Source organism: Nuphar pumila, chromosome 13 (genome assembly GCF_984573655.1).
Source record: "Nuphar pumila chromosome 13, dmNupPumi1.hap1.1, whole genome shotgun sequence".
Taxonomy (NCBI): Eukaryota; Viridiplantae; Streptophyta; class Magnoliopsida; order Nymphaeales; family Nymphaeaceae; genus Nuphar; species Nuphar pumila.
In genome coordinates, this window is record NC_143261.1 from 12,360,181 (window position 1) to 12,372,337 (window position 12,157).

The following is a 12,157-nucleotide window of genomic DNA, read 5'->3' on the forward strand; positions in this document are numbered from 1 at the left end:
CTCTCTCTCTCTCTCACTGATGTGTTACAGTAGTGTGTGGTCGATTTTGTGCCTTTGAATTTGAAGATCATATTGTAATAATTTGTGAGGAAATGTCACAAATATGGATAGTATGTTCTGGTTTTTTATCATACATAAATAGAGAACCAACGTATCTTGCGGATGTCTCCAAAAATTATGGGCTCTACATGTACTTTGATCGACTGTTTCATGTCTACTTGTTTTTTTTGGAGTATCAAACTTTTTTTTTGTTCCTTCTTTACATCTCATCGTAGGTCCATGCAGAAGGCATGAACCAGTAGCAATATATACTGTTCTAATTACCATCACAGTAGAAGTGGAAATAACAATTTCATCTTTTAAGAGATGGATTGAAAACATAAACAGCTTATGAGGAGTGTGGAGCATGTTTTCAGCTATCTGGATATAATCGAGCAATACTAGTAGACTCTATCTAAAATTCTTACCGATATTTTGCATTAGTATGATAACTTACCGATATTTTAATCATATTATGATTGAAGGCTTGATAATGTTTTCGCATTTTCGTGCACTTTCATGAGAATCTGAAAAAAACATAAAGATAACATTAACAAAACATATTTTCACATTCAAGAGGATATCAACTTCAATTCAACACACACACACATATATATAGTTTTACACTAACTACAACGTCTCATTATGGTAAAAGTTAATACAGGTTAAAAAAGAAGAAGATATAATCATACACGTGTCCTTAGAACATAACATGATATAAAAAACTATGACATATTCATCTAACAAATAAATATTTGACGATCTTATCTACGAAAAAATAAGAGCGATTTAGGATGAGGGTTTTGTTCAATTGCCTACAATGGATAGCTGAATTAGTATTTTGAAACCTGTCAGTGCATGTTACCCATGAGTCTATGCTATATAAACATTGGTTATTTTGTTAAATAGAACTCCCATCATACAGGGTAAATATTTGTTTTTCTTTTGAAACATACCATACTATCCAGAAAACCTTATTAATTTTCTAGCAACCTATTGAACCAGTAGTCCTAAACAATCCTAGGAAACTTGTTTGAATCATGTAATTATGACAAGTAATAAGGTTTTTAAAGGGATCCAAAAATCAATGGCCCACAATGTGCCAAAATTTCATAACTCAAAATATCACATTTTTACATCAAAAAAGCATGATCCAAGGCTTGATCCTTAGCAAACAAACCAGGTTGAACACATCTATGTGGTTAGCTTGAGTTGATACAACTTGCACCTATGATTTCTAGCTCAAGACAACAAAAATGTAAAAATTAGAGATAAATACACTAACAAATAAAATAAATAAATAAAAAATAAAGCTTACCACAAGCTTAGGTAGTCTTCCTAATGACTGTGATGAGCACGATGCCCGCAGGATTATGACTCTAAAATGTCTAGGTCGGATAGAGTGAACTTGATAGGACAATGGATCTAGACCTAGGGGGACAACTATTGGGCTCAGCAAGGCGTGGGCGTTTAGACCAAGGAGACAAGACTCTTAATACTCTCACTCTTAGAGGTTTTGAACTTCAAATGCTAGATTGTAGGTTCTAGTTTCTAGATTCTAAATACACAAAGGAGTGAAGACAACCCCCGTTTATAGGTTTTTTATTGGATTCAAACCCTAAATGGTGGGATTATGGATCCAAATATGTAGATTTGCCCATTGTGCAGTAGCTTGATTCTTATTAGTTGATGATTTGAGGTGGCAGACTCTGATTGACTATTGAATTTCTTAACAGATAAGAAATAAGTTTTTTAGCAAGATAGAAGGATAAGTTTGGGATTTATCAAGGTCTAATTATGAAACCATATATTTTTGAAAGGTTCTAGTAATGTTTATCTCCATTCCAATGTGTTGGGCCAAACTGGAAAACTTTATCTCACAACAAATCAGAATTTCTGACAACAAATGAGGTTTCTGAGCCAGATCTGATGATAGTTGAAGGACTTTAGATGGCAATTGAGGTCTAATGACAAGTTGTCTAACAAGAATTGATTTGTCAACAGACAGATGAAGGGTCAAACGACAAGTGACTTGTCGTCTGACAAACAAGCTGGGTCTACTTGGATATGTTTACTATTTTATCATCTCTCTCTAATCATGCATCTTTTTGAGGTGTGGTTTGGTGTGTTTGAAAGCTAGCAACCTCTACTTTAATCTATCTTTTTTTGTGAAACACCAAATTTAGTGTATTTAACGATCGAAATCAGACTCAAAATAGACCCTACCTAAAAATAGTTTTTTCAGATAGACAAATCAACTTGTTTTGGTCATAACTTTGAGTTTTGTTATTAAAATGACTTGATATTTATAACACCTCGATCTGGGATCTTTGGAGTCCGGGTTCGTGGGTATTACTTCCCACAGAAAAATACCAAAGTAGCATACAGAAACATGACACAAAAATATTTTTTTTCTAAATAAACATCATTAATTAGATTCAAACATAGTAATCCCATATAAGCTACATCATCCAAATGATACATCTCCTCCCAAGTTCAATAAATAAAAGAAAAAGAGAAAGTTGCTCTGCTAAAAGACGAGGTCACTTACGTCCTGAAGAAAACTGGTGGTGAGTCACCTAAAACCAACAGTTGTAGTAATTAAAGAGAGGGGTGAGTTTACAATTCAGTAAGAATTAAATTACAAGCAAAATACACTCAAATTATAATTATAGTGGGCTCTAAGCCTCTAGTCTTATTTTAGATTTTGATCACACATCACACACAAGTTTGTGTGTTTTAATTTTCTCAAATTTCTTACTTGATTCTCATACGTCAGCATACTCTCGATGCTAACTACTATCTACTTTGGCTATACCGATAATAGCCTGATGTGGGTGTAGCAACACGTGTAAAATACCCTAATTTTATAGTGTTGGTCAAACCATGAACCACTCTCTCTGTCTACTGCAGTGTAGGACCCCCCAGTAGTGAACCGACAAGTCAGAAGTCTAGAGCTATACCTGCCCCAAGGTTTTCGTGGTTCATGCTACATCTTAATCTAACTGTAGAGTTCCAAATTCCTTGATGAAACACTACATTTTTTTAGGACATTTGCATTTCATGCATTCGCATGAACTCTCACTCGAGATCTTTTTTACTATCTCCTGACAAGTGCACTCAAGGGACATTCTCATTCAAGTATTCTCAAGAGACAATCCTAGGGTTCTCAGGTTCACCAATTCTCTAAGCATGTCGAGATGTAGTCTCTCTACATCTATAAATCTCAAGAACCTCAACAGTGGCGGCTCTCATGTTGACGGCCATCAACAACCATTTCTACCGTCCTTCTTAATAATTTATGGGGTTTTCAGCATGCAAGGCATTTCAAGTCATAGTAGCACCTCTGTAACTATTATTAAACTCAAATCTTTTCACAAGAATTCTATTCTCATGCATGCATTTTTAAGTTCTTTAAAACTCAAGTATGCATTTTATCTAACACACAATAACTCAATGCATGCAACTCATACTGAAGTGTCACCTATACATGAAATCATTTATGACATTTTGGATTTATTTACATGCATTCAATCTCTAATCACACTGAAAGAGTATTTCTAACATCCAATTGCAAACTCATTAGAATACATAATCTCAAGCAAACATGATTTTATGTAGTCTAATTTACAAATATCTTTATATATAATGTCTTATTAACTAAAATGCTTATAATTTCTCTTACCATGAATATGAACGTTGCACTCGAGTCGTAATCGAGTCATACGTAGCTCTAATAGTAAAATCTGATCATCACACAAGCATATTTATATCAATAAACAGTTATTCCTTATACTTTATCAAAATTATTAAAATACCCCTCTTGAGGTGGTGAGTTAGACCTCAAATTTTTTGTATCTGGTTTGGTCAGAACCATAGGATTGATTCTTCTTTGCAATACAAACCCAACACACCAAACATCACTCAATTTTGAGTTTAGAGTGCAAAGTTATGCTTGTTTTACTAACTTGATATCGGATTGCACATACAAGGGTAATTTGGTTATTTCAACTTTTTATAATTTGACCTAACTTAGCACAAGTTAGACTAGGCTCGGTCTAATTTTAGAATACTAGGTTTACTTAACCTAGTTCAGACCCAGCTGGGTTTGGGTTCAAACCCAATTGAACTCTAAAAAATCCATAATAGATCCACTTATTAAATGGTACAGATCCATATCCAGTTTGGTGTAACTGGACTAGACCCAAACTAGACTGGTTTATATCTATCTCAGTCAGGAACCAAAACTAATCCATCTAGCTATGGACTGTATTCAGATCTAGTTCTGATCCAGATCCAGAACTGTCAGACTGAATTCCAGACCCAGTTATGATCTGGATCTAGAACAAACCCATCTAGTTATGGATTAGATCTAATTTCAGTTATATTCTGGATCCAGAACTGGTCTGAATAGTCTCAAACTAGATCTAGATTTAGTTCTGATCTTGAAAAAAAGTTGATCAATTTAGATCCAAACCCAATTCTATTTGGATAGATTCTACTTGGATTGATCCAGATCAACTGGATCAAACTAGACCCAGACCCAGTCTGGTCTAGTTCAATTCAGACCCAAACAAGAAAAACTGAGATAGGGCTCAACCTTTCTCGGTTCTTTTTATATATATATATACTGACCAAACTTGATCTGGACTGAACTCGGACCGAGTCAGTTATAATCAGACCCGACCCGGTCTTGGTTCACACCCAGATCGGTTTGGTCAACCAAGATTTTTTTTTAAGTTGGTTCAGTTTGGGTCTCACCCAAACTGGCCAACTGAGTCTGAACATACCCAACTAGGTCTAGTTCACCCCAGACCGAATCAGTTCTGTCGGCTCCCTCTATCGAGGGGGTTTGAGTTTGTTGGTAACCTTAGGTTGTCAGCTTCATCCCCTTCTCTCTCTTGGCTTACTCTCTCTCTCTCTTTTCCTCTTTTTATAGCTCTTCTCTCTCTCTTTCTCTCTCTCTCTCTCTCTCTCTCTCTCTCTCTCTACAACGATACCAACAACCATAGTTGTTAACCATTCTTTTAAAACAAAGAAAAGCAATGGAGGGGCTGTTACCTGCTGATGGTGGCTCCTCCTGTCAGCGGCACTCCGACGGTCTTTCCTTTCTCTCATCCTCTCTACAACTCTCTCTCCCTCTCTCTTACTATTTGGTGGGGTAGGGATATTCACTATTATAGAGCCCTCATGGTGGGTGAGGATACGCCTCACCCTCCCCATAATGGGGGGTGAGGTTTATCCTCATTCAATCCAACCCCCCCCAGATGAGAGGGGAAAGCAGTTTCCCAATTTGGGGAACGGTTTTCCTCAATCTCATCTCCTTCCATTTTTTTGTCTTTATCTTTTTCCACTTGACTTTGTCGGGTGGGTATAAAGCTAAGGCTCTCAAGTTTCAACTTTCTTTTGAAAAAACTTTGAAGATATCGATTTGTAAGCCAAAAATATAGTGAAAGTCGAGTGTATGCCAGAAAAAATTGAAGTAATTGTGTTTTTTGAAAGGCAACCTTTGACACAAGACTACTAGGTCAAAATTAAGGTGTCTACGACTGCTAATAAAAAATGATATGCATTGGGAGAAAACATTTGGTAATGGCTCCATGACATCATGTCCTCTCTAAAAATCATCAATGCATATTGTTTTGATCCAATCGGACCTCATAGATGTGTTTAGCATTGGCCAATTGCTAGGGATCACCTCTTTTGTTGTGTTTTTTTATGAAAAAAAAAATTATGAGCCAAGAAAGTACCTTAAATTGTAGGATGTTGATTTTTGAAGCCTTATATAAAAGCATGCTGATATGCCTTAAGGGGATCATCCAAGTGCCAATTATCACTATGGAAGCTTCTCTGTCGTACACATGCACACACGTGCACGCACACACGTGCAGGCACACACATACATGTCAATTTCTCTGGATTATATAATTGTTGTATGGTAATTTTTTTTAGTTGGTGAAATAGTTTTATCCAATAGTCTATGATCATTTTCACACCATATTCGTTCCAAGGATCTTGCTTGGTCTTTAAACTTCACATACATCAAACAAGTAGAAACAACCAGACGTCCCTTATTAGGTAAGCATTTGCAGCTTTAAGGACTGTCACATTTACATACACCAGTGCCATCTACCAAAGTAATCAATATATTCAATTAAAAGATGCTCAGTATGTAGGAAATTTTTTGTCAACCATTCTTAAATGTAAACTGGATTCTTTTAGTTTGGTCATGGGAAAACCCCCTCCATCACCAACTGAGCATTGACAAGCCTTCAGTTCGTAAAACTCTTGAGGTTCTCCCTGCACACTAGGGAATCCACTTGGGCTTCTTTTGTTTCACCAATTTTACACATGAAAACGGAGTTTACCTATGAAACAAACATGTCATCTCCATTTTCCTGTGGGGCCCAATGTCAAAAAGGTTTTTTTTTTTCACGCTTACCATGCATTTTACACGAAAATCCATTCTCACCACCCCTCTGTGAATGGATTTACATATGGATTTTTTTCACACATGAGATGGCCTTACCATCATGGGATGCCTTTCCCATGAGGGGGCTTTTCTTATTGGTGGGAATGAAACAAACGAAGCCTTAGCTTCAATCTTATAGAACACTTGTGGGCCTCAATTGGAGAATCGTGTAAGACTCATAACCAAAGTACCTTAACTTTTGCCCACAAGGGCCCCACTGACCTAGTAGGGGCAACTTCTAATCGAACATCACGAGTTCGAAACCTTTGGGAGGTTTCCCTTGCCAAAAGGTCGAACCTGGGTGTACTTTCCAGTGAACAAGAGGCGACCTCAAGGGTTTTACCAACGAAAGGCCTGTCAATATGGTGTCAGTGAATATTATTATATATCATCACTAATATTCATGTTTGCTTGTATGCCATTAATATTTGTGTTAATGTGTGTTTGTGTGAGCATGCGTGCATGCACGCCTGCATTCTGCATGCATGTGCCCCCATCCACCTGTTATTGAATGCCTATGTGTATACAGGGGTGCCAATGGGTCAGGTTTGTTTTGGATCCAGGTGAAACCCAACCCAGATCTGATTTGAGATGATGGTACTGGGTTCCCACTCAAGTCTAATCAGACACTATAAAAGAAACCATACCCAGATCCTAAAAGGATTTCATGAACTAGACCCAGACCATACCTTGTATCTTTTTTACATTGAAAAAGTATGGATCTTAGTCGAAACTCGGGTCGGAAGCAGGTTTGTAATGAAATTTCACAAACCATACCTGGCTCCGTAATCGAACCCTTCAGGTCCAACCCAGATTCTAATCAAATGTTCTTGTTTATCACTAGGGATGGCAATGGACCGGGGCGGGGAGGGGGACAGGGTATCCACCCCTGCCCCGTCTCATGATTAGAACCTCCATCCCCGCCTCCATCCCTGCACGGGGATGGATTTTAACCTCCACCCCCCGCCTTCATCCCCCTTTCATGTCCTCTATCCCCAGTTCAAACGGGGATGAGGCGGGGTGGGCACGTTTCCCCGTAGTCTACTGCCATCCTTTAGAAGGATTGGGGATGGGATGGGATGGGGTGGGGCAGGGCTAGGCGGGGATCGTGGCAGAGACGGGGTGGGGCGGAGAAAAGTGTAAGTCCATCCCCACCTCCATCCCCGAACAGGGATGAATTTTAACCTTTGTCCCCGCCTCCATCCCCGTTTCATACCCTTCATCCCTGGTCCAAACGGGGTGGGGCCCCACTTTCCCCCGGTCCACTGCCATCCCTATTTATCACCAAACCCTGACCCTCTAGGGTATGGTGGGTCTGGGTCAAACCTGACCCATTGACACTCCTATGTGTATGTGCCCACAGACATGATTCTTGTAAATATCCCATATTTTGTTCACGTAAATATCCTCATCATTACAATGCATTTTTTCCTTTTCATTGTTTTTGTTTTGTTGTGAATCCTATGTCGATGATTGAGATCCTCGATGTGTTGGTCAAAATCCTGTCACAGGGAGGAGTGTCCCCGGTGATACGACCGGACACGTGTACATAGACACTGAAACATACAGATAATATTATAATATTATGTGATTATTTCTATAAAAATGCATTTTAATTAGCATTAAAATATCAAAAAATAGTTTTTTATTGATTAAATTTTATATTTTTTTCCTCGTGTCCTGTTTTCCAAAAACTTTTTGAATGCGAGTCGAACCCATGTCACGTGTCAAAATCTTTTTTACCACACCACTTTGTGACAGTCAAAATCTTTTCAAAAAATTGGATTCCCCTGCATTTGATGCATGCAACACCCCAAGAGTTGGATTTCCCTGCATCTTTTCTCTTACACGGAGACAGATTGAAAGACCTGCTGAGCTATGACGGCCATAATCGATGGCTAATAGGGTCACTAGGTTGATCAAGTATGGATCTAAGCCCTCAAAAATGGGTGCAATATTGTTGAGTTCATGGTACCTCAGTCCTGAACCTGGTTGGGCAATTTTGACATGGATTTAGATATTCAAATCAGGAGTAATGGTCCGTGCTAAACCAATTTGGTGCTAAATCACGTGCTAAATGAGTTTTTTAGGCTTTTTCATTTTATTTTTAAATTCTGACTATACATATGTGATCTATGTACTTGATTTTAGAGGCATCAGCTCTTGAAGCGTTTGATTCCAACACATTGGTGGGTTTTTATAAAGTTCGAAGAATCAACGATTCAAAATCTTTGTACATTTTTGAGGTTCCAAACATCATTTTTTTTTATCGAAAACACATGATCCAGGTGTGGATGTTCAGTAAATCGACCATGCCCAACACATTTATGGGGCCGAAACCGCATAAAAAGCACCAGAGAACCCCCCCAAAAAAAAACATTTAGCATGCTGTTTAGCACCAAATTGGTTTAGCATGGACACATTTTTCTTCAAATCAGTGCCCTTTGCATTCTTCTCGTGTTGCCCTACATAACATACCCATTTGGATCTGGATCAGTATAAGATTTAAAAGGTCTAGCCTCGAACTTTGCCTCACACTATGGCATAGATAGGGGTGTAAGTGGGTCGGATTCTGATTAAATGCGTAAAACCCAATGCAAGGTATTTTGAGCAGATATGGTCCACAAAACAATGTCTATTATATTAACTGCTTAGTTTTTTTTTTTTTATGACAAGGAACCTTTCTAGGAACGTCAGGTAGCTAGCCCACCGACCCTGCTCGTTCAGCTCATTTATTACCAGCCTTATAAGGGGGCATTTGTTTCATTCCTTTTCCTATGAAAGAAGGCATATTTCTCAAGGTGTGCGAAACCAACATCAACATGAGAAATATGTAGCCACATAATAAATGCAAAAAGACATCTTGCATATCAAAATGCGTCCACATGTCCCACTACGGCAAATCACTTTCCTTTTTGCCCCCCCTGAAGTGAATATGTCTTTTTCACGCCCCCCTCAAAGTCAAGACCACCAGGTAGTTCTCAAATGGCTCGGGTGGATAAAAATCAATTTAGTCTTTGAATAAAATACTGAAAGGAATTGAGATCAGGTGCAATGTGATTGCGCACTTTAAGTGTCACTACAAGGATGAGGGTAAATAGGGGCAACTCTTTAATGGCAGCAACTATTGATCAAGCAATAACGGCATATTTTTTGTACATGTTATTTGCTAGGTACTAGCGATGACATAAATTTTGCACCATTATTACTCTACTACGGCCATGAACCTTGTTGTTATTGTTTTATTAATAATGACGAGATAGATAACATCGTGAATGCTTTGCCCCTGCACACATGTCGCCATTAAAGACATATCTATAATGACGACTTTATATGTCACCGTTAAAGATATGTCTTTAACGGTAACATTATTTGACCATTAAATATTATAGGTAAAACACTTTAATAGTAATATTTAAGGGTCGATAGTTTTGTCATTAAAGATTAATAACGACGATATATAATGTCACCATTATACAGTTTTACTCTGTAACGATACCTTTTATATTGTTGTTAATGATATACCTTTTATAGATTAATAACGGTGACATTCCAGTGGCACTGTTATAGAGTTTACTTTATAATGATGACATCTTGTGTCGCCATTATATGGTTTACTTATAGACTCTCACGGTGACATGTATGTCGTTATTATAGATTACTCTGTAACGGCGACATAAATGTCGTTGTTATAGAGACTATAATTAGGGCCCGACATGCCCTTTTTAAAATCTCTCTCTCTCTCCTCTCTCTGTGTGTAGATCTGTTGAACCATCTCTCTCCTCTCTTAAAGCCTCCTCCCTATTCGGGCTTGGGTGACACTGTCGGACCCCGGCCTCCCTCCTCCCCGCTCAGGTGACATAGGTGGACCCTCCTCTTCCCTCCTCTCTATCTGTGATATCGGTTGGACCACCGGTCTCCCTCCTCCCAGCTCAGGTGATACCGCCATACCAATTGGCAAAGGGGAAAGGCGAGCCCTCTCTGCAGTATGTGAGTGAGAAGAAATTCGAGTCTCAAGAGAGCTGAGGAAAAGCGAGAGAGCTTCATTGTTTCTTCTCCAGCTCTAGCCCCATACTAATTAAAGGTTTGACACTCTCTCTCTCTCTCTCTCTCTCTCTCTCTCTCTCTCTCTCTCTGAATTTGGGTCATAATGCTTATAAATTAGGTTATGCATTTGCGTTTGGTGAGAATTTGAGACTTTGGGTTGCCTAATGATGTGTGATTCTGTTTGCTTTGATAGAAATGAGGGGCCTAGAGTTTGTGATCAATGGGTGATTCAGTTCATTTTAGTAGCAATTCAGGGCACGGGTTTTGTCTATTAATGGGTAGGGTTTTTTATTAATGAGTTATTCAATTCATTTTAGCTTGAATTTGAGGGTGTAGGGCTCGATTCGTTTGGCTTGGGAAGGAATTCAGAGTCTAGTGTGTCTGAATAGGTGGATCAATGTGTTCTAAGGATTTTCTTTGTCACACAAGTTTAGGCTTTAGGCAATACACTTTTTCAAAGATCATGGGATTGAACTTAATCTAGTTGAAGCAAAAAAAAAATTTGTTAATTTTCATGAAAATTCTGAATTTATTATTAATAAAACTTAGTTTTGTAATGCATTTTTGGAGCGTTTTTGTTTGATTTTGTACCTAATGTAGCACTTATTATAGAGGCCTGCACTTTTGTGTACAATGTAAGTTTTTGTTTCAATAACATGACTATTTTTTTTTTTTTGCAAAAATCTACAATTTGTCTTCTCCTCTTTCTAACATTTACTTTGCTTTTTTGCATTGTCTCCTTCACTCATCTTTTCCTCTTTCCTATTCTCCCTCCCTCGTTTTCTCCTCTCTAGCAATGTTGGGGTTCTTCAACGATGCTTGGGTTGAACCCAACATTTACTTTACTTTTTCGCAATGTCTCCTTCCTCGTCCTCTCTTCTTTCCTATTCTCCCTCCCTCGTCTTCTCTTCTCTAGCAATTTTGTGAATCTGAGTATCACATTCATGATTTATCAGTAGTAGTACATGTAATATATAGATTTTTTTATAACATGCTAATGTGATTGATAGTTGTTTGGATCTATTTGAACGTTCTAAACTTAATGTGTGGTCCAACTTGACCATATATATAAGATAAGACTATAGAATATGTTCAATAAAAGATATAGTTGATGACATTTCATATATCATAATCTAATTATGTTTTTTTTTATTTTTGCCGTACAAATATTATTAGAAAGCCATAATTGGTTGGACTTATGGCTAGACCCATAAATTTATATAAGTGCAATTGAACATCTACCTATTGAAGAGTTGAGAAAGCATCTATGGTCACAAAGGAAGTGTAATGTAAGTACCTTTGTATTGTTTTTTCTTTCTTGAAAATGAGTTCAAAAATGTATATGGCCCTTGTTTATGTCTCATAATTGTGTGCTACCTTAACTTCATGATCTTGTTGTTGTCGTTCATTTGATTTAATGTTGTTCTTGTATGATTCAAATATGTACAGTGTAGCCTGAGCTAATATTGTTTGCATGAAATTAACAGATGTTGACATATCGTTTACAACAAGAAAGTAGGTGTTCTTCATCTCCATAGATCAATTCACAATATGCCAGCCATTGTGACACCTAAACAGGATCAACTTCAGATCATATAA